Here is a 26,396-nt window from a genome sequence, read left to right on the forward strand (position 1 = left end):
AAACCACTGAAACCATGCTTCCATTTTATATGTACAGAATACAGTACATACATTCTACTTGTTTTTTTAAAGATGAATGTTTGCTGCTGCCATAATAGTTATCATTATAATGATCTATGAAATCATAGTACAACTTCTATACTCAGCCGTCCATTGCCCTTAGGGGCGATAGACGATATACAGGGACAGCGGGCCTCCGTAGCCCCCACTCCCTCCCCACTGTTGCAAGTTGTGTTGATTCTATGTAACTTGTTTGTATATGTTATGGCGAAGAGTTTTCTGCGATGAGTTGGCGGCTTGTCCAGGGTGTTCCCCGCCTACCGCCCAAATGCAGCTGAGATAGGTGCCAGCGACCCCCCGCGAACCCCAAAAGGGACAAGCATTAGAAAATGGATGGATGAATGGATGGATGGGCTATGTTTTTTTTTTCCTTGGCCTCAGTCTGGACCCCTCCATGGAGTCCGTTGACTGAATTTTTTTTTACCCCCCTCCCACAACGTTTACCTGTTTCTCACCTTTTTTGTAAGGGGCTCCGGAAGTTAGCGGATCCTTTTTCTGTCTCCCTGTAATATTTGTCTGATCTTGAATGGGATTGTGCTGAAAATCTCAATTTCCCTTCGGGGATTAATAAAGTACTTCTGATTCTGATTCTGAAAGAAACAGTCATTTCTCGCCGCAAAATGCTTTAAAGTTTACGGCTTCATAACATCGTAGATTACAATTTTTATTTCAGACTGTATTCTATGCATTTTTGGTCAAAATTATGGCTTGATGAACCAAAAAATATTAACACTACAGTAGTACCGGCTACTAGATGAGACCAACACTATCAGAAGACACTCTTCAGTGTCGTGGCCAATGATTGGCTCAGCCTCAAGCAGCGTCCAGTCCCGCCTTTTAAAGTGAAAAACGTATTTGGGTTTTGGTGATCTAGCTATGAAAATGTTTGCTATAGAATTAATCATTTGTACTTTGCGGAAATTTACTTACTAATGTCTGGCCCGTAATCAATTTACGAAGGTTCAGTGGATACTATACGTATTCTCCTGAGAATTGGTCTATCATTTGTGTCCTCTGTAATTGATGATTGTTTTTGGTCTATATATTTAGTCAGAGTTCAATGGGGTTTTTTTAAAGTATTTTTAAAATGAAAAGTTGCATTCAGAGCTAACCTGCCTTGTAGTTTGTGATTTGCAGTCCCATTTCTGTCCCATGTGGAATAACTATGTTAACAATGTATCTTGTATATAAAATAAATAATGTAATGAATATATAATTATTTATTGCTCCATATAAACTGTAAAACAAGCAAGTACTTTTAATATACTTACTCCACTCTCTATTTTGACATTAAAAAAATCAACCTCTTAGGTTGTCTGATTGGATTTTTGAGATTGATCAATCCATCCATCCATCCATCCATTCATTTTCTACCGCGTGTCCCTTTTGGGGTTGCATGGAGCCTATTTCAGCTGCATTAGGGCGGAAGGCGGTGTACACCCTGGACAAGTCGCCACCTCATTGCAGGATTGATCAATATTTGTTATTTTTTTGGTCCATCAACATATTTGTATGAATGCTACAAAAATATTTAGTTACTTGTAGTGTGCAAACCTGTGTTCATTTTCATTTTCTGGGGGTTGATAACACTGTGGAAGTCGCTTCCCAGGCGTTCCGTGGGTAGACACAGCACCGGAGCCAAGCGTGAAGTTTTTACATAGATTGTTCTCACAAGTTTTTACTCCAGCAGGACGCGACTTTTCAGTCACGTTCGTATCCTCTCTTTCTTCCTGCTCCCGGTCGCTTACTGTTAAAAACAACAGATGATTAGATTTACATGTACCTCCTGTGAAATCTAATCACCTACCAGCTGTGTCTCGCTGTCAGCTCTACCACACCCCCGTCTGATGGTGCTCTGTCCTCAGCACCATGGACAGTGGCGGTGACCTTTAATCCTGCAGGCAGTGCTGGCCACATCTCCCTCCAAAAACACATAAGCAGCATAAATGTTTGGATTCAGTCATAAAGTTCCCTGCATTTATTCATTGCGAAATTAGGAAAATCTTATGCTACGATATCTCATAACGTGTTGCACAGGCTTTTGGGGGGCACACGATTAGTTAAAAGCAACTAGTCATCATGCTATTTTAATGCTTTTCTCAGTCCCTAATGAAACCATTGAAACCAACCATGAAGCTCCTCAGAAGACATCCTTCCATTTTATATATACAGTATACAGTACATACATTCTACTTTTTTTTTGAAAGATGAATGTTTGCTGCCGCCATAATATTTATTATTACAAGGATGTATGAAATCATAGCAAAACTAATATACTCAGCCCTTGGGGGCTATGGAAGCCGGCTGCTCCTGTGAATTGCCTATTGCCCGCGAAAGACGATATACAGAAGCAGCCGGCCTCCGTAGCCCCCACTTCCTCACTCCTTCCCCTCTGTTGCAAGTTTTGTTGATTCTATGTAACTTCTTCATGTATGCTATGGCTATGGGGGTTTTTTTCTTGGCCTCAGTCTGGACCCCCTCCGGGGAGTCTAATATGTTGTTTACTCTCTCTCAACGTATTTGTATGAACGTAACTAATAGATTTAGTTTCTAGTAGTGTGTAAACCTTTCTTCATATTCATTTTCTGGGGGTTAATTACACATAAGCTGCTCCTGTATATCGTGGTTCGCCCACAATCGATGGTATACAGCAGGAGCCGGCCTCTGTAACCGCCACTTCCTCACTCCCTCCCCTCCGTTGCAAGTTTTGTAGATTCTATGTAAATTGTTAATGTATGCTATGGCTATGAGGTTTTTTTTCTCCTTGGTCTCAGTCTGGACCCCCTCCGGGGAGTCTAATATTTAATTCACTCTCTCTCAACGTATGTGTATGAATGCAACAAATAGATTTAGTTTCTTGTAGTGTGCAAACCTTTCTTCATTTTCATTTTCTGGGTGTTAATAACACATAAGCTGCTGGTGTATATCGTGGAACGCGCCCGCAATAGACGATAAACAGGAGCAGCCGGCCTCCGTAACCCCCACTTCCTCACTCCCTCCCCTCTGTTGCAAGTTTTGTTGATTCTATGTAAATTGTTTATGTATACGATGGCTATGAGTTTCTTTTTCTCCTTGGCCTCAGTCTGGACCCCCTCCGAGTAGTCTAATATTTTTTCTTACTCTCTCTCAACATATTTGTATGAATGTAACAAATAGATTTAGTTTCTTGTATTGTGCAAACCTTTCTTCATTTTCAGGGGGTTAAAAACACATAGGCAGCATAAATGCTGGGATTCAGTCATAAAGTTCCCTGCATTTATTCATTGCGATAATAGTAAAATCTTACGTTTGGAATGTATTTCATAGTTTTCATGCAGTACTGCAATTATCGGAAAGAATGCTCCTTGGTTGTGTTATGGAGCCTGAGCAGACTGGAGTATTAGTATGCCAGTGACACATTCACCCAAACTTTGCATGTGTTTACATCAACCTTCCAGCATCAGGATTTGGTGGGCTGAGCAGGGGGATTGCAGTGAATTATGGGTATTTTCATTCCCTTGTTAAAAGTGTCTCATACCCGTTTCTGTGCTGAGTCCATGCATGTGCGTCACGCTCCACTTACGCCACACTGCCACAGCGCCACCGCCGTGTCCTTTACTACTATGTGGCGTTGGTTCTGGCGGGTTCACACCGGGACTCCCAACTGAGAGAGAAAGTTCCCAGAACAAAGACTTGGACCAGTGACCTAACATTCCACCACAGAAGAGCAAGTGTCATGGTCATTCATTTGAACAGCCCACATGCTCCTCCCCCACACATGTTCAGCTTCCACGCCAACTCCCACCTGTCCTGTTATTTCTTCTATGTCATCCTTACTAGAAGCAACAATTAAAGAATGGAGGGTGTCAAAGGTCGTAGGGACCCCTTTTCTATGCAGCATACAGACTATAGTTAATGGCATCACTGTGAGTTTCTCAGAGATTCATTCTAACAGGCTCACAACGCATAATCTGCTTATCAGGTCTATAAATCTTGGCAGTCCACTCTGGGTATTGTTTGGCATTGTGGTTCCTGCTCATGTGATTGTCTGAAATAGATCAGAAAAAGTTTGGCACACTGAAACGCTGTGACGTTCACATTACGTTTGTTATAGACAGACATCTACCCAAAGCCAGTGAAGTTGGCCTATTGTGTAAGTCATAAATATAAACAAAATACAATGATTTACAAATCCTTTTCAACTTATATTCAATTGAATAGACTGCAAAGACAAGATACTTAACGTTGGAACTGGTAAACTTTGTTACTTTTTGCAAATATTAGCTCATCTGGAATTTGATGCCTGCAACATGTTTCAAAAAAGCTGGCACAAGTGGCACAAAAGACTGAATAAGTTGATGAATGCTCATCGAACACTTACTTGGAACATCCCACAGGAAAATAGGTGGGTGCCATGATTGGGTGTAAAAGCAGCTTCCATGAAATGCTCAGTCATTCACAAACAAGGATGGGGCGAGGGTCAGCACTTTGTGAACAAATGCATGAGCAATTTGTCAAACAGTTTAAGAACAACATTTCTCAACAAGCTATTGCAAGGAATTTAGGGATTTCACCACTTACGGTCCGTAGTATCATCAAAAGGTTCAGAGTATCTGGAGAAATCACTGCACGCAAGCAGCAAGGCCGAAAACCAACAAAAAGCGATATCAGTGTGTAAAGAATATCCTCACATGGGCTTAGGAACACTTCAGAAAACCACTGTCAGTATGTACAGTTTGTTGTTACGTCTGTAAGTGCAAGTTAAAACTCTACTACGCAAAGCGAAAGTCATTTATCAACAACACCCAGAAACACAGCCGGCTTCGCTGGGCCCGAACTCATCTAAGATGGACTGATGCAAAGTGGAAAAGTGTTCTGTAGTCTGACAAGTCCACATTCCAAATTGCTTTTGGAGACTGTGGACGTCGTGTCTTCCGGAACAAAGAGGAAAAGAACCAATCGGACTGTTACAGATGCAAAGTTCAAAAGGGTTTGGGTTTTGTGTAATTAGATAGCTGCATAGTGTAGGACGTGGTGTTGATGTGTTGTGCATGTCAATTGACATGCAGATGTTGACATTACAAGCCTGATCTACCAACATTTCAAATTAAAAATGCTAACCATAAAACTACAGTATTTGCTACACTTTAAGGCCTACTGAAATGAGATTTTAGCTGAGATAGGCGCCAGCGCCCCCCGCGACCCCGAAAGGGAATAAGCGGTAGAAAATGGATGGATGGATGGATGAAATGAGATTTTCTTATTTAAATGGGGATAGCAGGTCCATTCTATGTGTCATCAAGGGAGTAGGTTTGATTTTGAGATTGGTGGGGACACAAAAGTGCTTCAAGGCAGCACTCTGAAAATTTCCTTTTTTTTTTTTTTACATAAGCAATCATAATTTCACGTCATGCAAATGTTTTAGGGTAAAGCAACTAAAATGAAAGCAAAGGAGACAACTTGGAAGAGTTCTCATCTTTAATCTTCAGTGTAGGGCTGTAGTGCAACTGTGCATCATACTGTCAATTAACATAGCCTACTGTCCATCAACAACATCAGAAATACATTCATGCAATACAACATTGTAAATAAACATAAATTAATTGTAATAATCTTTTCCCCAACTTGCGTTTAAATCACTTACAATTTTTCCCCTTCATCTACTTCTTTCTATTGCTGCTTTTGTACTGTAAATATGTTTGTCATTAATACTCAAATACAAGCAGATTAGTGTCCACTGGTTGTTCCTATTTGAAAGAGCCAAACACATGCCTCCGCCGGTCTGTAACAGAAATTAACTGCTTGCAGATTTCTCTCAGGTCAGTATTGTCCAGTTTTCCCTGATGGACAAGGCACACAGCAAGATTGTTCAGTCTTACTTGTGTCATGGTGGTTCTAAGCCATGTTTTAAGTCTCCTTAAAAATGATAATCTAGTGAGGTTTTATTGTATTTCCACCACAAAGTTCTGTTAATTGGTATTTTCAAACCGTTGCTCACGTCTACACAAATACATGAAACTAAAAAATAATTAAAAAAATAAAACGGAAAGGTGAAATCCGGTGATCTGATTGGCTGTTAACCGTGGTTTAAATATTGAGCACGGCTACTATTCTAAAGCCTTATCACAACGTAGGCTATCACTCCGCCTCACGCACGTATGACTGGTATGAATGGAAGTTGTTGTCATGTATCCATGACAACGGACTGTTGCAGTCCGTAGTAAAAGACAGCTGATTTTTTTATGATGTTAAAAAATGGGCTAAAGTAGTTGAATTCACATGTTCACGGTTAACTGTCACCTCCGGGGAGGGTTAATAATGGTAGAGGGGACTGAGCATTGACTTTCACCTGAAAAAAAGCGGACAAAAAGACGAGATGCAGTGCTAATTTGGAGCTAACGTCTAGATAGGTGGGACTATTTTTTCCACAGTGAGGCTATTTTATTGGATAATATGTATTTCGGGTTGAATAAAACTACATTAAATTGATTGAGTATTCCTATTTCATATTGCCTTTATTGGTAACAGTTTTATAAAAGCAATATATCACTCCAGTCCATGGTATATGCTCATTATAGCACTCTAAGGGGCGTGACTGGAGTGATATATTGTTGAATTATTCAATATTGTTGAGCCTATATACACCCTTGAAGTAACTTACAGCTTGACTCCTAAAGAAGTCTCTTATATCCAGTTTTCTTTTCATTGACATCCTTCAAAACCTACAGCACACATGCACGCAAACAGACACAAACACAATGTAAATCATAGCACTGATATTAAAATCCATCTAGCTACCGTGTGCCAGGAACAACAAATGCCGAACATGTTGACCACTTGCACTGACAGTTGCATCGCCTCTTATCCAGTCGCTAGCAACTAGCATGTAGGCTAGCTTTAACAAGCAGGAGTGACAGCGGGGACAGCCAATCACACGTGAGTTAGCATGAAACTGGCAACCAATCAGGGAGCGATATTTAGGTTAGAGGCGGGACTTCTTTCTGTGCCATAATCATTGACTAAACATTACGGGCAGCGCTTGTATTGATAGTGACTACACAGTCGCGGCTGGATATTGGTAGCGTCCCTACCCATTTCTACGCCCTTGTGTGTCATACTTGATCATTTCGTGATATTGCCATATTTTTGCTGAAAGGAAAAAAAAGGAACATCGATGATAAAGTTCGCAACTTTTGGTCGCTAATAAAAAAGCATTGCCTTTACCGGAAGTAGCAGACGATGTGCGCGTGACATCACGGGTTGTAGGGCTCCTCACATCCTCACATTGTTTACAATCATAGCCAGCAGCCGGTAGATCTATTCGGACCGAGAAAGCGATAATTTCCCAATTAATTTGAGCAAGGATGAAAGATTCGTGGATGAGGAAATTTAGATTGAAGGACTAGAAATAAAAATTTAAAATAAAAAGTAAAAAAAATTAAAAAAAGATGATTGCTGTGGGAGCGATTCAGATGTTATTAGACACATCTACTAGGATAATTCTGGAAAATCCCTTATCTGTCTATTGTGTTAATAGTTTTTTAGTGAGATTAAATAGTACCTGAAAGTCGGAGGGGTGTGTTGACGCCAGAGTCTCTGAGGGAAGTCACGGCAGCTGCATCAGGACGGAAGCTCTGCTGATGTCTCCGGTAAGAGGCGACTTATTACCACAATTTTCTCACCGAAATCTGCTGTTTGACATGTGGTAAGCTTCACCTTCGGGAATTTTAAACAAGGAAACACCGGCTGTGTTTTTGTGGCTGAAGGCTAAAAGCTTCCCACCTCCATCTTTCTACTTTGACTTCTCCATTATTAATTGAACAAATTGCAAAAGATTCAGCAACACATATGTCCAGAATATTGTTTAATTATGCAATTAAAGCAGACTACTTATAGCTTGGATCGGGGTGGAAAATAATGTCCGCTACAACCGGTGACGTCAAACTCATCATACCGCGACGTTTTCAACATGACACTTCGCGGAAAATTTAAAATTGTAATTTAGTAAACTAAAAAGGCCGTATTGGCATGTGTTGCAGTGTTAATATTTCATCGTTGATATATAAACTGCCAGACTGCGTGGTCGGTAGTAGTGGGTTTCAGTAGGCCTTTAAAATCTAAAACTATAAAATTGCCCGTACTATTACTAGGTGTGTTTTGGGTGATCTACTAAGACTGCGTGCACAGTTGATAACAGGTGCAAAAGTGGTGCAGACCACCGTTTTTATATGAGGATTTTGCATCTATTGCCGGCTGTCACCATGGAGACACTCATTTCCGTCCACACGTATGGCATCATGCGCCAATGGTGTTTTGCTGTTGTAAAACTAAAAACACTAGTTTGCGATTGTCATGATCCCGCATGATAGTTTGTAGTTTATTATTGGTTTCCTCAGTTTTTGTATTTATTTCCTGTCCAGTTCTCTTATTTTTCTTACCCACTTTGTCCCAACCACTTCTCTGGTTCCCTCACCTGCCCTTGACTAGTAATCAGGACACACCTATCCTTGGTGAACTGTGTTAAATCTTTGACTTTTACTTTACTTGCCATCCCTGCATCTTAGGGTTCAACGCCACACACAACCGTAACAGAATGATCCAGCCAACAATGGCACCAGGAGCCCGCTCGGTCGGAGGCACGTTGGAGCAGCTCCATGATTTGACAGCCACTAAGTCTGGTTCCTCAGCCTTTCCTCAGGCTCCCTCGAACCCATCCCTGTCATCTGTTCCAGTAGGGCGGCAAGAGTCGGAAGACCGTGAGAACTTCCAACTCATTCCCCGGCCTTTTTGCCTGTTTTGCTATGCCTGGAATCTGTCGTTTGGAAGGGAGAAACTTTTTTTGCAATAAATATTTTTTACTTGCGCTATGCCTGCCGTCTCTACATCTTGGGGTCCAACGCCACACACAACCGTAACAATGTAGAAGCGCTTATCCAGTGCAATCTACAACTGAAGCTACTTTTTATATTCTTTATAATATATTGATTTGTTTTTGGGTCTGCTGGCTCTCAATCAGGCCTTAAGTTATCCAGCATTTCAAAATGGCACTTCCGGATGGATGTTTCTACTGTTTTTTTTTTTTTGTTTTTTTTCTGAAATTCCATATATGACACGCGCAGGAAAGATTTTATCTCTCCGTCTGTCATTGCACCAATCGCTTCCTTCTCGCCACAATGGCAGCAGCCACATGCCTAACTGAGCCACTTTGCACGTACCTTCCTAAACGTGCTAAATGTTGTGTGCAGAAACACTTTCAGGGTTTGCGAGTGCTAAATGATTATATTTGCATATCCTCCACCCAGTATTGTGGGCGTTCTAATATTCAGCATAATAATGAAGACAAACACCTGAAATGGGTTGGACTTGCTATTTTGTTCATTCAAGAGACAAAGGTTTGCGCGTGTCTTAGTACACACAAACATTGAATGGCCAAAGTGATGTCTGAACAATGCAGGATGCAGATGAACAAAGCAATATTCAAATCATGTGCTGCTGAATAGAAACACAGGGACAAAGATAAGACCTTCTGGAGGAAAGTTCTGTTTTCAGATGAAACAAAAATTGAGCTGTAGGGCCACAATACCCAGCAATATGTTTGGAGGAGAAAAGGGAGGCCTTTAACCCCAGGAACACCATTCCTACCGTCAAGCATGGTGATGGTAGTATTATGCTCTGGGCCTGTTTTGGACAACCTAAAATCATCAGGTGTTCCATGGGTGTTCCAATAGGACAATGACCCCAAACACGTCAAAAGTGGTATGGATAGAAATGGCTAAACCAGGCTAGAATTAAGGTTTTAGAATGACTGACTTAAACGTGTGGACAATGCTGAAGAAACAAGTCCATGTCAGAAAACCAACACATTTAGCTGAACTGCAGAAGCTTGTGGATGGTTACCAAAAGCACCGTATTGCAGTGAAACTGTCACACCAGGGTGAAGTCTTGTCTGGGTTTCGTCTGGTTTCATGTTGTCTTGTCATTTCCTGTTTTATTTTGAAAGGTTAAATCTCCCTTTCGTTTCAGATCACTTGCCCTTCCTCCTGTTTCACTGGTCTGATGTTTCTACTGATCGCCTCTGTCATGTCCTTTTGATCATGTCTTGTTTGGCTATGTTATGTTGACCTTTGGACTCTTTAAGTTCCTGTTTTTTTTCACTCCCTTGTTTTGTCGCCATGGTTAATCATTGTGTTCACCTGTCTCTGATTAGTGCTCGCCAGCTCACCTGCTTCCCGAGCACTAATCAGAGGCAGTATGTACGCTCGTTTTTGCCAGTCAGTCGCCCTGGCATCATTCTGTCACGATGGGGCGGGAGGGTCGCAGCTTGCTGCGGGGTTGTTCCCCCAGGAAAGCAGACGGACTACTCATTTATTTTTAACTAAAAAAGGTACAAACAAAAAGTGCTCACAGCGGAGGCACAACTTGGGTAAAGAAACAAAACTAACACTTTAACATAAACTATGAACATAACGCAAAAAACACTTACTTGACTTGAAAAGAACAGCATGAACTTTGGCATGAAAAACGAGTATGACTTACTGTGGCAAGAACAGAGCATGGAACGAACACAATGACGCCAGGTCGACTGACTGGCAAAGACGAGCTTAAATACTGCCTCTGATTAATGCTCGGGGAACAAGTGGGCGGGCAAGCACTAATCAGAGATAGGTGAACACAATGATTAACCATGGCAACAAAACAAGGGAGTGAAAAAAAACAGGAACTTAAAGAGTACAAAGGTCAACAGAACAAAGACATAACAGAAACTTGCCAAGAGACATGTAACCAAATATTAACATTGCTGTATGTATACTTTTGACCCAGCAGATTTGGTCACAATTTCGGTAGACCCATAACAAATTCATAAAAGAACCAAACGTCATGACATTTTTTTTGTGACCAACAAGTATGTGCTCCAATCACTCCATCACGAAAAAATAAGAGTTGTAGAAATGATTGGAAACTCAAGACAGCCATGAAATTATGTCCTTCACAAGTGTATGTAAACTTTTGACCATGACTGTATATTTTTAGCGGACAGAAAGATGGCTGTGCCATGTGCATGTGTGAATGAACATACAGTACATATGATTGAATTAAAGGGGAACATTATCACAATTTCAGAAGGGTTACAGTAAAACCAATAAAAATAAGTTCCCAGTGGCTTATTTTATTTTGCGAAGTCTTTTTCAAAATTTTACCCGTCCCGGAATATCCCTAAAATGAGCTTTTAAGTGCCTAATTTTCGCTATCTGCGAAACCACTGTCCATTTCCCTGTGACGTCACATAGTGATGCTAATACAAACAACTGGTGGATGGCACAGCAAGATATAGCGACATTAGCTCGCATTCAGACTCGGATTTCAGCGACTTAAGCGATTCAACATATTACGCATGTATTGAAACCGATGGTTGGAGTATGGAGGCAGATAGGGAAAACAAAATTGAAGAAGAAACTGAAGCTATCTAGCGAATAGCTATTGACGCTTTTCGGCCATGTTTGCCTTAGCATCGCCGGTAAAATGTGCTGACCAACGATCGTAAGTTTCGCATCTAGTGACACTGGATCAACTTAAATCCGTCGATTGGTAAGTGTTTGTTTGGCATTAAATGTGGGTGGAGGGAAACGCTGGATGTAAAAATAGTTTCAAATGTACAAACAGCTAGCCTAGATAGCATGTTAGCATCGATTAGCTGGCAGTCATGTCGCGACCAAATATGTCTGATTAGCACATAAGTTAATAACATCAACAAAACTCACCTTTGTGATTTTGTTGACTTTACCGTTGGGAATGCATCTGCTTTGAGTGTCGCAGGATATCCAGACATTCTTGCCATCTCTGTGTCATATCTGTCGTAGCATCGCCGGTAAAAACCAAATGAGGGACTTTCGCATCTCTTGACAGTGGTGCAACTTAAATCCGTTGATTGGTATGTGTTTGTTTGGCATTAAATGTGAATGGAGGGAATGGCTGGGTGAAAATATAGCTACAAATGAGGCATAACGATGCAATATGTACATACAGCTAGCCTAAGTAGCATGTTAGCATCAATTAGCCTGCCTTGAATCCGTCTCTGATCGTGTTGTTACACCCTCCGACAACACACCGACGAGGCATGATGTCTCCAAGGTACCGGAAAACAGTCGAAAATACGGAAAATAACAGAGCTGATTTGACTTGCTGCGTGTAATGTGGTGGAGAATATGGCGTTGACTACCTAGGTGACGTCACGTTCTGACGTCATCGCTCCGAGAGCGATAAATAAAAAGGCGTTTAATTCGCCAAAATTCAGCCATTTAGAGTTTTGAAATCGGTTAAAAAAATATATGGTCTTTTTTCTGCAACATCAAGGTATATATTGACGCTTACATAGGTCTGGTGATAATGTTCCCCTTTAAGTTTGTATGGTCAGTGCGGCGCTGCATTCGAATCACGTTGAGCTAAATGGAAAAACAGATGTTTGTGTCATGTGCGTAAGCAAAAAGACAGATGTTTGCATTATGTGTATGTGAATGGACATACAGATGTTTAGTATGTGTGTATGTGAAAGGACAAACAGTGTTTTTTGCTATCTTGTGTATGCAAAACATGTTCGTTGTATATAAGCTTTACCTGCTCTGTGCACACAAATGCTTCTCACTGCAAAAATAGACTTGTCTTGTAACATTTTGAGTGTAGTAGAACAGCAAGCCCCCTATGAGACGGTACAAGTGGATGCAAAGATCGTTCTTAATGAGTCGTTCCCCGTTGAGAGAGGTACCATGTGTCCACGATGAGTAGGGTGTAAATCCAGCATATGGCCGCTAATCTACACTAACCTGCCACAAACGTGGGCGAGTGTTCGCATGCGCAACAGTTTGTCCGTGGGTGTTTGCCAGTCCGACAAAACAAAATACTTTTAGGACCATCTGCCTTGTTCGCGGGGGACGGCGGAGACTGGAGTAGCTGCTTAGAAGCTAACCTCTGTATCTATAGACATATGAGCGTTTGCGTCTTATGAAAAAAGACGGTTCCATCTGTTCGTATTGTTTCCCTCCTCCATTCTCCTCCCCTCTATTCCGTGGAGTTGTGTTGGGTTTCGATGACCCATCCACACACACACACACACACAAACACACACACACACACGCATAGTGATTATCCTTTGGAATGGGGACCAAGTTTTTTGATCGTCACTTGTGGGGACCACCTTTTCTACAGGTTGCTCATACACGTCTTCAAATCTCTGGGTTGATGAAGTGATGTGCTACTCAATACTAATAATTAATATCAGTATTAATATTACTGATTCCCAGAGCCGAAAAAAAAGTCTGCGGGCTATAGAGCGTTTTCTATTTGGTCTCCAGTACTCTGGAATGCCCTCCCGGTAACAGTTAGAGATGCTACCCCAGTAGAAACATTTAAGTCCCATTTTAAAACTCATTTGTATACTCTAGCCTTTAAACAGACCCCCTTTTTAGACCAGTTGATCTGCCGTTTCTTTTCTATTTTTCCTCTGCCCCCCTCTCCCTTGTGGAGGGAGGACGGGGGGGACACAGGTCCGGTGGCCATGGATGAAGTGCTGGCTGTCCAGAGTCGGGACCCAGGATGGACCGCTCGCCTGTACATCGGTTGACTCCACTATGGAGGGGACTGTCGCTACTATATTGGATCCCCTATGGACTGGACTCTAACTGTTATGTTGGATCCACTATGGACTGGACTTTCACAATATCATTTTAGACCCGCTCAACATCCATTGCTTTCGGTCTCCCCTAGAGGGGTTTCCGGGGAGGTTTCTCATAGTCACTGTCACCGACGTCCCACTGGGGTGAGTTTTTCCTTGCCCTTATGTGGGCTCTGTACCGCGGATGTCGTTGTGGCTTATGCAGCCCTTTGAGACACTTGTGATTTAGGGCTATATAAATAAACATTGATTGTTAAGTTAAAGTTAAAGTACCAATGTTAGTCACACACACAGTAGGTGTGGTGAATTTTATCCTCTGCATTCGACCCATCCCCTTGATCAACCACTGGGAGGTGAGGGGAGCAGTGGGCAGCAGCGGTGCCACGCCCGGGAATCATTTATGGTGATTTAAACCCCAATTCCAACATTTGATGCTGAGTGCCAAGCAGGGAGGTAATGGGTCACATTTTTTATAGTCTTTGGTATGACTCGGCCGGGGTTTGAATTCACAACTTACCAATCTCAGGGCGGACACTGTAACCACTAGGCCACTGAGTAGGTTGATTGATTGAATATGGTTCATGGGGACAACATTTAAATAATTTTGCATAATTCACACAAATTTGTACGTGACTACTGAGGACCATTTTTGTATGAAAATATTTTTTATTTGGAAAAAATATATTCTAACTAAGGATGTATACCATACAGAATCACAGTACTATTAATGCCAGGGTAACAAATGTTTCACTTTTCAAGAAAATAAATGTTCTCTTTTACCAATATTTGAAACACGTAAACAAAGTAACCCAAAGTTCCCTGTTGTGGGATCAATAAAGGATTATCTTATCTTAACTTAAACCACAGAAATAAAATATAAACTCATTTAAACTTTTTTTTTTTTACTTTTCATTTTTAACTTGAGTGTGAATGTTGTCTGTCTATTTGTGTTGGCCCTGTGAATAGGTGGCGACTTGTCCAGGGTGTACTCTGCCTTCCGCCCAATGCAGCTGAGATAGGCTCCAGCGACCCAGAAAGGGACAAGCGGTAGAAAATGGATGAATGGATGGATTTTTAACAACATTGAACATAAAGAACATGAAAAAAACTGTTCTACTTAACCCAGAGGTGTCCAAAGTGCGGCCGGGGGGCCATTTGTGGCACGCAGGTCATTTTTTAACAGCCCCAGGGCACATTTTAAAAATACTATGAAAACAAATTAAAAACATAAAAAGTGGTATAAAAGAGCAAACAGGTGAAATGTAACAAGATAATATTGCAATGTTTACCCTAATAACACAAAGCTGACATGCAGGCCGTTTCTTTCTTAAAAAAAAAAAACAATTGTGAATCAAAATCAATTATGAATTATTTACCAATTCAAGGCTCCAATTTCATCACATTAAATATTCCACTTTGAGATATTTTTGAGGGCGAATGTTGCATAATTTTGTGTTTGCCATATAAAAAACTGAGCTGTTGAAGGCGAGTTGTGCACCCTGAACTCCATTGTAAAAATGTGTACTTAAAGTTGAATGCCTTTGTAAATACACTGAGACTGTGTGGAGTTTGCATGTTCTCCCCGTGAATGCATGGGTTCCCTCCGGGTACTCCGGCTTCCTCCCACTTCCAAAGACATGCACCTGGGGATAGGTTGATTGGCAATACTAAAATTGGCGCTAGCGTGTGAATGTGAGTGTGAATGTTGTCTGTCTATCTGTGTTGGCCCTGCGATGAGGTGGCGACCTGTCCAGGGTGTACCCCGCCTTCTGCCCGATTGTAGCTGAGATAGGCGCCAGCGCCCCCCGCGACCCCAAAAGGGAATAAGCGGTAGACAATGGATGGATGGATGTTTTTTAAACTGCACCAATCATTTTCCTCAGAATTTTCAACTAAGGAAGTGTTTTGCCAAGAGAATTATTTGTGAAATGTACATTTTCATAACATGCTTGTTCTATTTTTGATCAAAGCAAAACAACGAAAACATTCTGAAGTGTTTTTTTTTTATTTCTAAGTTATTATGCCAAGATTTTACCGGTCCGGCCCACGTGGGAAGAGATTTTCCTTCTTGCGGCCCCTGTGCTAAAATGAGTTTGATACCCCTGATGTAGACAGACACGATTATTGAACGTTTCTTGACACCTCACCGTAACTCCCACCCACTATTGGAGGAACACTGACCTAAGCCCACCTTTACCTGGAACACAGAATCAGACCAAATCTTATCGTTCCCTGAACCGAAGCGCTACTTGAGCCCTAATCCTAACCTATCCCCAACCTTAATCCCCAAACACTGACCCAGACCCAACCCCTACCTCTGACCCTGACCCCGACCCCATCAAGCAATTGAACAGACAAGAAGTGGAACAGATACCAGAGCAGAGCCAGGCCCTCTCTCACGGAAGAAAGGGTACATACTGTATTCTCACAGAACGTCTTCTCATCAGATTGGAAACTGCAAAGGTGGACCAAACCTATACGTTCTCCATGTTCCAGGTATATTAATCCATGTTTCTATTCAGTGTAGGTAATCAATCCACAACGGTTTCAAGCTTCAAGCAAAGGTTTTGTACATGTGTTGAACTTCCCTGCGTAATGTGTGTCACATCCTGCCATGTCAGTGCGTGTGCTTTCTCTGTGTGCAAAGTAGCCCACCGTTGGGTCTTGAGAGACCTAAAAGACATAAAGCAGAGACGAGGGCGAAAGGTTAATAAACACACGCACATGCACACTCATGCATTCATGCAGAACACTCACCAGATGCACACTTTGGCTTTAATTTCTTCCTCTTTTGTTTTCCAGGAGAATGAATTAACAGCAGTGCTTTTTTTTTTGCATTTGGAAAATGCTGCATCGTTTTCTTCCCCCAGTTATAGAGTCAGAAATTATTAAGACTGAGCTCAAGCACACACTCGCGTAGGCCATGTTTTGACCTGGGGGTTAATATACACATTGTATACTTAAAAAAAAAAAGCAAAAAAATGATCTCCTTCTGGTGGTACGCCATAGAATCACTTCATTAAAGTACAGTGTTTTAACGTGTGTATATGCAAACTCAGTGTTACTGATCAAACTGTAAGTAATGTTACAGCGGCCAAAAATATTAAATATACAGTCATGGTCATAAGTTTACATACACTTGTAAAGAACATAATGTCATGGTTGTCTTGAGTTTCCAATAATTTCCATCCATCCATATATTTTCTACCGCTTGTCCCTTTTGGGTTGCTGTAGTCTATCTGAGCTGCATCCGGGCGGTAGGCGGGGTACACCTTGGACAAGTCGCCACCTCATCGCAGTCCAATAATTTCTACACCTCTTATTTTTTTGTGATAGAGTGATTGGAGCACATATTTGTTGGTCACAAAAAACATTCATGAAGTTTGGTTCTTTTATGAATTTATTATGGGCGAAGATGTGACCAAATCTGCTCGGGTCAAAAGTATACATACAGCAATGTTAATATTTGGTTACATGTCCCTTGGCAAGTTTCACTGCAATTGGTAGCCATTCACAAGCTTCTGGCAAGCTTCTGCTTGAATTTTTTACCACTCCTCTTGACAAAATTGGTGCCGTTCAGCTAAATTTGTTGGTTTTCTGACGTTAACATGATTCTTCAGCATTGTCCACATGTTCCCAATAGGGTTTAAGTCAGAACTTTGGGAAAGCCATTCTAAAACCTTAATTCTGGCCTGAATTAGCCATTCCTTTACCATTTTTGACATGTGTTTGGGGTCATTGTCCTGTTGGAACACCCAACTGCGCCAAAGACCCAACCTCCGGGTTGATGATTTTAGGTTGTCCTGAAGAATTTGGAGGTAATCCTCCTTTTTCATTTTCCCATTTACTCTCTGTAAAGCACCAGTTCCATTGGCAGAAAAACAGGCCCAGAGCATAATACTACCACCACCATGTTTGACGGTAGGTAGGGTGTTCCTGGGATTAAAGGCCTCACTTTTTCTCCTCCAACTATATTGCTGTGTGTTGTTGCCAAACAGCTCAATTTTTCTTTCATCTGGAATCACATGGACAAAGATAAGACCTTCTGGCGGAAAGTGTAGATAATGCTGAAGAAACAAGTCCATGTCAGAAAACCTACACATTTAGCTGAACTGCACCAATTTTGTCAAGAGGAGGGGTCAAAAATTCAACCAAAAGCGCCTTTTTGCAGTGAAACTTGCTAAGGGACATGTAACCAAATATTAACATTGCTGTATGTATACTTTGGACCCAGCTGATTTGGTCACATCTTCAGTAGATCCATAATAAATTCATAAATGAGCCAAACTTCTTGAAAGTTTTTTGCGACCAACAAATATGTGCTCCAATCACTCTATCACAAAATAAGAGTTGTAGAAATGATTGGAAACTCAAGACCGCCATGACATTATGTTCTTTACAAGTGTATGTAAACTTTTGACCACCACTCTACCTGTTCGATAAGACCTCGCCCTTGTTGTTAATGAATACGTAAGCCTACTGCACTTCTGTGTTTAATGTTGGTCATTATGGTGGTACTTGGAAAACCAGGTTTTTCTTAAGTGGTACATGGTGAAAAAAGTTTGAGAACCACTGTTTTATTATGTTCCTCTTCTTCTGTCTATTACTTTATTATTTTATTGGCACAATATTTTCCTTTTTTTCTCCTTTTCTTTCACCACCGCATTAGCCATCTATCTGTTGCTAAACATTCTCTATTATGTTCTCCTCCTGTTGAAAAATGCTAAAAGGTTAAACGCAGAAAGTGAACAAACTAGCAGTAAAACCGTAGATTGGGAGGATTAAGGAGGCTTTGTTTCTTTCTGCTGCTTTTCGGACATGCTGATTTGTACAATCGTTGACACGTGACGTACGTCGATTTAACTTTTTCAGCATGCGTGGAAAAAAATAAAACCATTACCAATAATTAGCATATTACTCAGAAAAATCGAATCATTTCCCCCCGCTGGTTAATTGAAATGTGAAGCGAAGAGGACAAAGCCATTTTATGACTCAAACTCAAGCTCCCACAGAGCAACAAAGCAATCTAATCGAGAGGAAAAGAGAGGGGACCATAAAGTTTGGGCTTGAGCTGATGTATAAAAGTGAAAATGAAGGTTTATCAACGAGGCCGTGGTGTTTGTTCAAGCTCGGAGCAAACATTGCGGGATCCATCACAACATCCTCGGCGTATACAAGAGATTTTAACGTAGGATCCTCGGGGAAATTGATGTCAACAGGCGCACGTTTACTTTAGAGCAGGGGTGTCAAACATACGGCCCGCCAACAGGTTTTATCCGGCCCGCCTGATGAGTTTGCCAAGTATAAAAATGAGTTGCATTTTTTTTTTTTTAATGAATGAAACTGCTGTTCTGAATGTGTCCACTGGATGTCACAATAGCAATTCTGCTAGGACCAGCAAGAAGTACAAAGTAAAGCGTGGAAACTTAAAACCTGCCGTTTTGTGTTTTCCGCTTCAAACACACCGTTATTTGGCACCCTTACTCCCCAATAGTGTCTTTGTGTGGGTTTTAAGAATAGACCGGAGTATCTTGTGTACTCGGATAATCCACTTTTAGCTTGAAAATCATTTTTTGTCTTGAAAATCAACTTTTACCATTGCAAGACGCCTCGTTGTCGTCCTTTTTACATAATAATAACATTAATAATAATAATAGATAGATAAAAGTATTTTCTATACACCCAAAACGCTTCGGAATTTCAGAGCCATTAGAGGCGGCACATGGACCAAACCAGTGAAATAAGGTGTTCTACCAACGGGTTCTAGGATTACCGCCACGACAGGCGCCAACTAAGGTATGAAAATATAGCGAGAAAACTTAATCGCCTACTGAAACCCAGTACTACCCACCACGCAGTCTGATAGTTTATATATCAATGATGAAATATTAACATTGCAACACATGCCAATACGGCCGGTTTAGTTTACTAAATTACAATTTTAAATTTCCCGGGAGATTTGTCTTGTAAACGTCGTGTAATGATGACGTGTACGCAAGACGTCACAGGTTTTTAGGAAGTATGAGCGCTGCGCTGACACAGCTAAAAGTCGTCTACTTTAGCGGCATAATTACACAGTATTTTGGAGATCTGTGTTGCGGAATCTTTTGCAATTTGTTCAATTAATATTGGAGAAGTCACAGTAGAAAGATGGAGTTGGGAAGCTTTAGCCTTTAGCCACACAAACACATGGTGATTTCTTGTTTAAAATTCCTAGAGGTGAAACTTTCCTATAGATCAGAGCACGGTCAAGAGAACATAGATCCTACCAAATGTCAACCAGCAGGTTTCGGTGAGAAAATTGTGTTTAAAAAGTCAGTCCTTACCGGAGAAAAGCTGAGCTTGTGCCGTCCATAGCTGCCGTCGACTCCCCTGACACACTGCACGTCAACACACCCGTGGAGACACCCTTCTGACTATCAGGTACTATTAAACTCACTAAAACACTAGCAACACAATAGAAAGATAAGGGATTTCCCAGAATTAACTTAGTGAATGTGTCTAAAAACATCGGAATCCGTCCCAATGCAATCGCGTTTTTTATTTTCCGTAGTCCGTCGCTATCAATATCCTCAAACACGAATCTTTCATCCTCGCTCAAATAAATGGGGAAATTGTCATTTTCTTGGTTCGAATGGCACTTTTTGTTGGAGGCTCCCATTAAAAACAATGTGAAGATGTGAGAAGCCATCAACATGTGACATCATCGTCAACGACTTCCGGTAGAGGCAGGGCTTTTCTATGAGCACCGAAAGTTGCGAACTTTATCGCGGATGTTAAATAATAAATAAATGGGTTGTACTTGTATAGCGCTTTTCTACCTTCAAGGTACTCAAAGCGCTTTGACATTACTTCCACATTTACCCATTCACACACACATTCACACACTGATGGAGGGAGCTGCCATGCAAGGCGCCAACCAGCACCCATCAGGAGCAAGGGTGAAGTGTCTTGCTCAGGACACAACGGACGTGACGAGGTTGGTACTAGGTGGGAATTGAACCAGGGACCCTCGGGTTGCGCACGGCCACTCTCCCACTGCGCCACGCCGTCCCTACTAAATGAACTAATGTTCTCTACTAAATCCTTTCAGCAAAAATATGGCAATATCGCGAAATGATCAAGTATGACACATAAAATGGACCTGCTATCCCCGTTTAAATAAGAAAATCTTTAACCTTTTTGAATAGTTTTACCTCCGATTATCACGGTTTGTTGAGTTAACTCTGGATTGATACGTGGACATGACAAAGGAGGTGTTTGATACCTCGAAGAGGTTACATGTTGGGTTTTTTGTCCAATCCCAGAAAGACTGGGACTTCAAGTTTAATCCTAGCTTTGTAGATCAACTGAGACCACGTCTAAACTCATTGTGTTTTTGAAACTGCACCAATTTCCTCAGAATTTTCAACAAACTTGAAGTGTTTTTTCCAGGGGATTATTTGTGATTTGTACGTCTTCTCAATGTGCTTGTTCTGTAAGGACTGGTGGGCATCGAGGTGCCGGGTTCGATTCCCTCGAGGATGCGTTGACGTGAACACAACAAAGGTAAGATCTTAAAAGATTTATTTAACGAAAAGAGAGCTCTGAACAGAAATACTGGAGCTGATAAAAAAAGGCAAACCAAAAACGCTAGTATGAAAACTAGGAAATACAAACAGAAAACTAGACTTGGCATGAAAGCACAAAAATGTAAAAACAAAAACAATTAGCATGTGAGCTAAGAAAAGGCAGGTGGCTTAGCATATAAGCTAGCGAGAATAAACGTAGAAAAGTAGCAGTCGTCACCTGTTGCATGCGAGCAAATTATGGACCCAGACCGAATGAACAGAAAAGGCTGGCTTAAATAGGAGGGTGATAATTAGTAGCGGGTGTGCGGGGTGAGACTAGCAGGTGGACTGATGAGTGACCATGGTGACAAAGCAAACAGGAAATAAGGAGTCAGATGGAGAGATATACAAAATGGAAAAATAAATAATCAATCAATCAATCAATCAATGTTTACTTATATAGCCCTAAATCACTAGTGTCTCAAAGGGCTGCACAAACCACAACACAAACCACTACGACATCCTCGGTAGGCCCACATAAGGGCAAGGAAAACTCACACCAAGTGGGACGTCGGTGTGAGTGTGAAATAATATGTGTAGATCCGAGCAGCGGATCGCAACATGTTCTATTTTTTGCCAAAGTAAAACAAAGTAAACAACCTGGAGTTGTCTTTATTTTGAAGTTATCATGCCATGATTTTACCATTCCGGCCCACTTGGGAGTGGATTTTCCTCCATGCGGCCCCTGAGCTAAAATGAGTTTGACACCCCTGCTTTAGAGTCTCTCTGCAATTGCATGAAAGACCTTGTATGGGAATAATGACTGGAACGGCATGAAATCACATGCCCACATTTGCTCTCAGACGGCAATTTTAGTGCCACCATGAGTCAGTGCTGCAGGGTGTGACTTGTAAGTGATGCAGTGCCATGCTAATCCTCTACCTCGTGTTTTATGGCCTCGTACTGTTTATCCTAAGTCCCCATGTCTGTATAGTGGAAACTGCATACTACATTCCGTAGCCCACTCCCTTTTCTCTTGTATTAGATGTCGATAACAGGGTGAAAAACTGTAAAACCACCAAATTAGGTTTTATTAATGGTAATTATTTTATATACAGTATATGTGGTACAATCACTGGTATAAACTGCATTGACTTCAGTTAAGAATGGTAAAGTAACCAAACATTTCAAATACTTTGAAATAGGGTTGTACGGTATACCGGTATTAGTGTAGTACCGCGATACTAATGAATCTTATTCGGTACTATACCGCCTCTGAAAAGTACCGATCCCCCACCCTTCGCCCCTCGTCGTCGTCACGTTGTGTCGTTGATGGTTTATGAGAAGACGAGCATGTTTGGCAGTGCACATTCATGGAAAACTTACAAGTAGACACAGTGTGTAGACAGAAAAGGGAGAACGGACGCATTTTGGCTTTAAAAGTAACAATAAAGGTGAAGTTATATCACTTGAACGCCCTCATTAACAGGTGCTTTAAGACATGGCAAGTTAGCTGGTGGCTAAAGTCCATTGGCAGCTACTTCTAAGTCACCAATCCTCGCCTCCATGGCGACAAATAAAGTAATTTTCTTACAAGCATCATCCCTGCAGGACGAGGAATAGCTAAACATGCTTCACTGCACACCGTAGTTCAGTGGCGTCAAAAGGTAAACAAACAAAATTGGTGTATCTACACCTAACATCCACTGTAATGATACCAAGTACAAATGCGTATCTGGTCGATACTATTATGATTACATCAATATTTTTTGGCATCACAACATCTTCTTTCATTTAAAAAAAATGTATATTATGTTAATGGGGCGGCATAGCTCGGTTGGTAGAGTGGCCGTGCCAGCAACTTGAGGGTTGCAGGTTCGATTCCCGCTTCCACCATCCTAGTCACTGCCGTTGTGTCCTTGGGCAAGGCACCTTACCCACCTGCTCCCAGTGCCACCCACACTGGTTTAAATGTAACTTCGATATTGGGTTTCACTATGTAAAGCGCTTTGAGTCACTAGAAAAAAGCACTATATAAATATAATTTACTTCACTTCACTTCAATAAACTCAGGAAATATGTCCCTGGACAAATGAAAACTTTGAATATGACCAATGTATGATCCTGTAACTACTTGGTATTGGATTGATCCTCAAATTTCTGGTATGATCCCAAACTAATGTAAAGTATCCAAAAAAACAGAATTGTTGCATTTTAACAGAAGTATAGATACAACATGTTAAAAGAGAAAGTAAGCAGATACTAACAGTAAATGAATAAATGATGCACATTTTACAAACACTAATGACACTATAACAGGGATAATGTTCGCATATGCGCAGGGGGTCATATCGTGATTCTTTTTTAAATAAAACCCAAAACCAATGAAGTTGGCACGTTGTGTAAATCGTAAATAAAAACAGAATATAATGATTTGCTAATCCTTTCTAACTTATATTCAATTGAATAGACTGCAAAGACAAGATATTCAATGTTGGAACTGAGAAATGTATTTAGTTTTTGCAAATAATCATTAACTTAGAATTTAATGGCAGCTACACATTGCAAAATAGTTGGCACAGAGGCATTTTTACCACTGTGTTACATGGCCTTTCCTTTTAACAACACTCATTAAACGTTTGGGAAGTGAGGAGACCAATTTTTGAAGCTTTTCAGGTGGAATTATTTCCCATTCTTGCTTGATGTACAGCTTAAGTTGTTCAACAGTCCGGGGTCTCCATTGTCATATTTTATGCTTCATGTTGCACCACACATTTTCAATGGGAGACAGGTCTGGACTACAGTCAGGCCAGGAAAGCACCCGCACTTTTTTACTATGAAGCCACGCTGTTGTGACATGTGGCTTGGCATTGTCTTGCTGAAATAAGCAGGGGCGTCCATGATAACATTGCTTGGATGGCAAGATATGTTGCTCCAAAACCTGTATGTGCCTTTCAGCATTAATTGTGCCTTCACAGATGTGTAAGTTACCCATGCCTTGGGCACTAATACACCCCAATACCATCACAGATACTGGCTTTTGAACTTTACGCCTAGAACAATCCGGATGGTTATTTTCCTCTTTGTTCTGGAGGACACGACGTCCACAGTTTCCAAAAACAATTTGAAATGTGGTCTCGACAGACCACAGAACACTTTTACACTTTGTTTCAGTCCATCTTAGATGAGCTTGGGCCCAGTGATCCTGGAGGCGTTTCTGGGTGTTGTTGATAAATGGCTTTCGCTTTGCATAGTACAGTTTTAACTTGCACCTACAGATGTAACGACAAACTGTACTTACTGACAGTGGTTTTCTGAAGTGTTTCTGAGACCATGTGGACATTTCCTTTACACACTGATTTTTGATGCAGTTCGGCCTGAGGGATCCAAGGTCACAGGCATTCAATGTTACGTGTAGTGTTTTCTCGCAAATTCTTACAGACCTTATATCGTGAAATCCCTAAATTCCTTGCAATAGCTCGTTGAGAAATGTTGTTCTTAAAGTAATTGAAAATGTGCTCACGCATTTGTTCATAAAGTGGTGACCCTCGCCCTATCCTTGTTTGTGAATGACTGAGCATTTCATGGAAGCTGCTTTTATACCCAATCATGGCACCCACCTGTTCCCAATTAGCCTGTTCACCTGTGGGATGTTACAAATACGTGACAAATACTTTCTCAGTCTTTTTTGCCACTTGTGCCATCTTTTTGGAAACATATTGCAGGCATCAAATTCCAAAAGAGCTAATATTTGCAAAAAATAACAAAGTTTACCAGTTTGAACATTAAGTATCTGGTCTTTGCAATCTATTTAGTTGAATATAGGTTGAAAATTATTTTCAAATTATTGTATTCTGTTTTTATTTACGATTTACACTGGTTTGGGGTTTTGTATAACAGGGCCCCAACGTCTGCATGTGCAAGGTGCAATGCAGATTTTATGTCATCATCTTGTAAAGACCACACAGACCCATTACTGTGTTTCTATCCATTTTCTACCACTTGTCCCTATAACATTTACAATATTAGTAATAAAATAAGAGACAATAAAACCAAATCATATTAATGTAAGGTATTTATCTTCATTCACAGATCTTTAACATGATGTCTAATATAAAATATATAATACAAATCAATACCATCAATTAGCATTGATTGACAGGTGGGTGTAAAAAACAATTAGAACTGTTATTCGTGTTTATGTTGCACTTAAACCTATTTGAGTGATGGACCGGAAGCCAGTGTATATCCACCGACGTGTATGTGTCTGTGTCGTTTGTGTATAAAAGACCCAGTGTTTTATTTTTCACTTGTTTTAAATCGATTAATACTGGCCTGTGAATTACTGGATTGTTTTCAGGACAATCAGTTTGCTGAAGTGCCGTAGTGTCAGTCGTGAGTTAAGTGGCGTTCACTTCAAATTGACACTAACTCTTATTAGCGTGTGGGACTTTGGGAACCTGGAGTAAATATTGTTGTGCAAAAAACTTTTGTGTGGTGTTGCTTCCTTATTTGTCATTACTCCAAGTGCATTGTCATCTATTCGTACAATGTGGCAGCACTTGAACTGCATGTGACAGCGTGTCTTATTTACCATGGCCAGCTGGATTAAAAAAAAAACAAATACAGATAGCAGTATCAATAATCCAGAATCTTAACGGAACTACTAAAAAATACAGATACACGGCCCTAATCATTTCTTTTAATTCTCAATAAATGACCCCATTGTTTGTCTCATAATATGGTTTATTTTTCGCTACATAGGCTTTATTGTAGTTGTGGAAGATGCTTCCTATCCGTTCCATTACTATACACGGCACAAGAGCCCAGCTTGCAGTTTTAACAATGTTTTAATGTCCATAAAATTTTCTCACTTTTCTCTCCAGCAGGACGTGACTTTTCAGCCACACCTGTATCCTCTCTCCCTCCTGCTCTCCACCATTCACTGTTAAAGACAATATATGCTTATATTAACGCGTACCACCTCTGAAGTCTAATCACCTGCCAGCTGTGTCTCGCCGTCAGCACATGCCCCGCCCCTATACGATGGTGCTCGTCCTCAGCACCATAGACAGAGGCGGTGACCTTTGCTCCTGCAAGCGTGCTGGCCACACCTCCCTCCACAGTAGTTTTGTGACATT

This window comes from Nerophis ophidion, linkage group LG01 (assembly GCF_033978795.1).
Source record: "Nerophis ophidion isolate RoL-2023_Sa linkage group LG01, RoL_Noph_v1.0, whole genome shotgun sequence".
Classification (NCBI taxonomy): domain Eukaryota; kingdom Metazoa; phylum Chordata; class Actinopteri; order Syngnathiformes; family Syngnathidae; genus Nerophis; species Nerophis ophidion.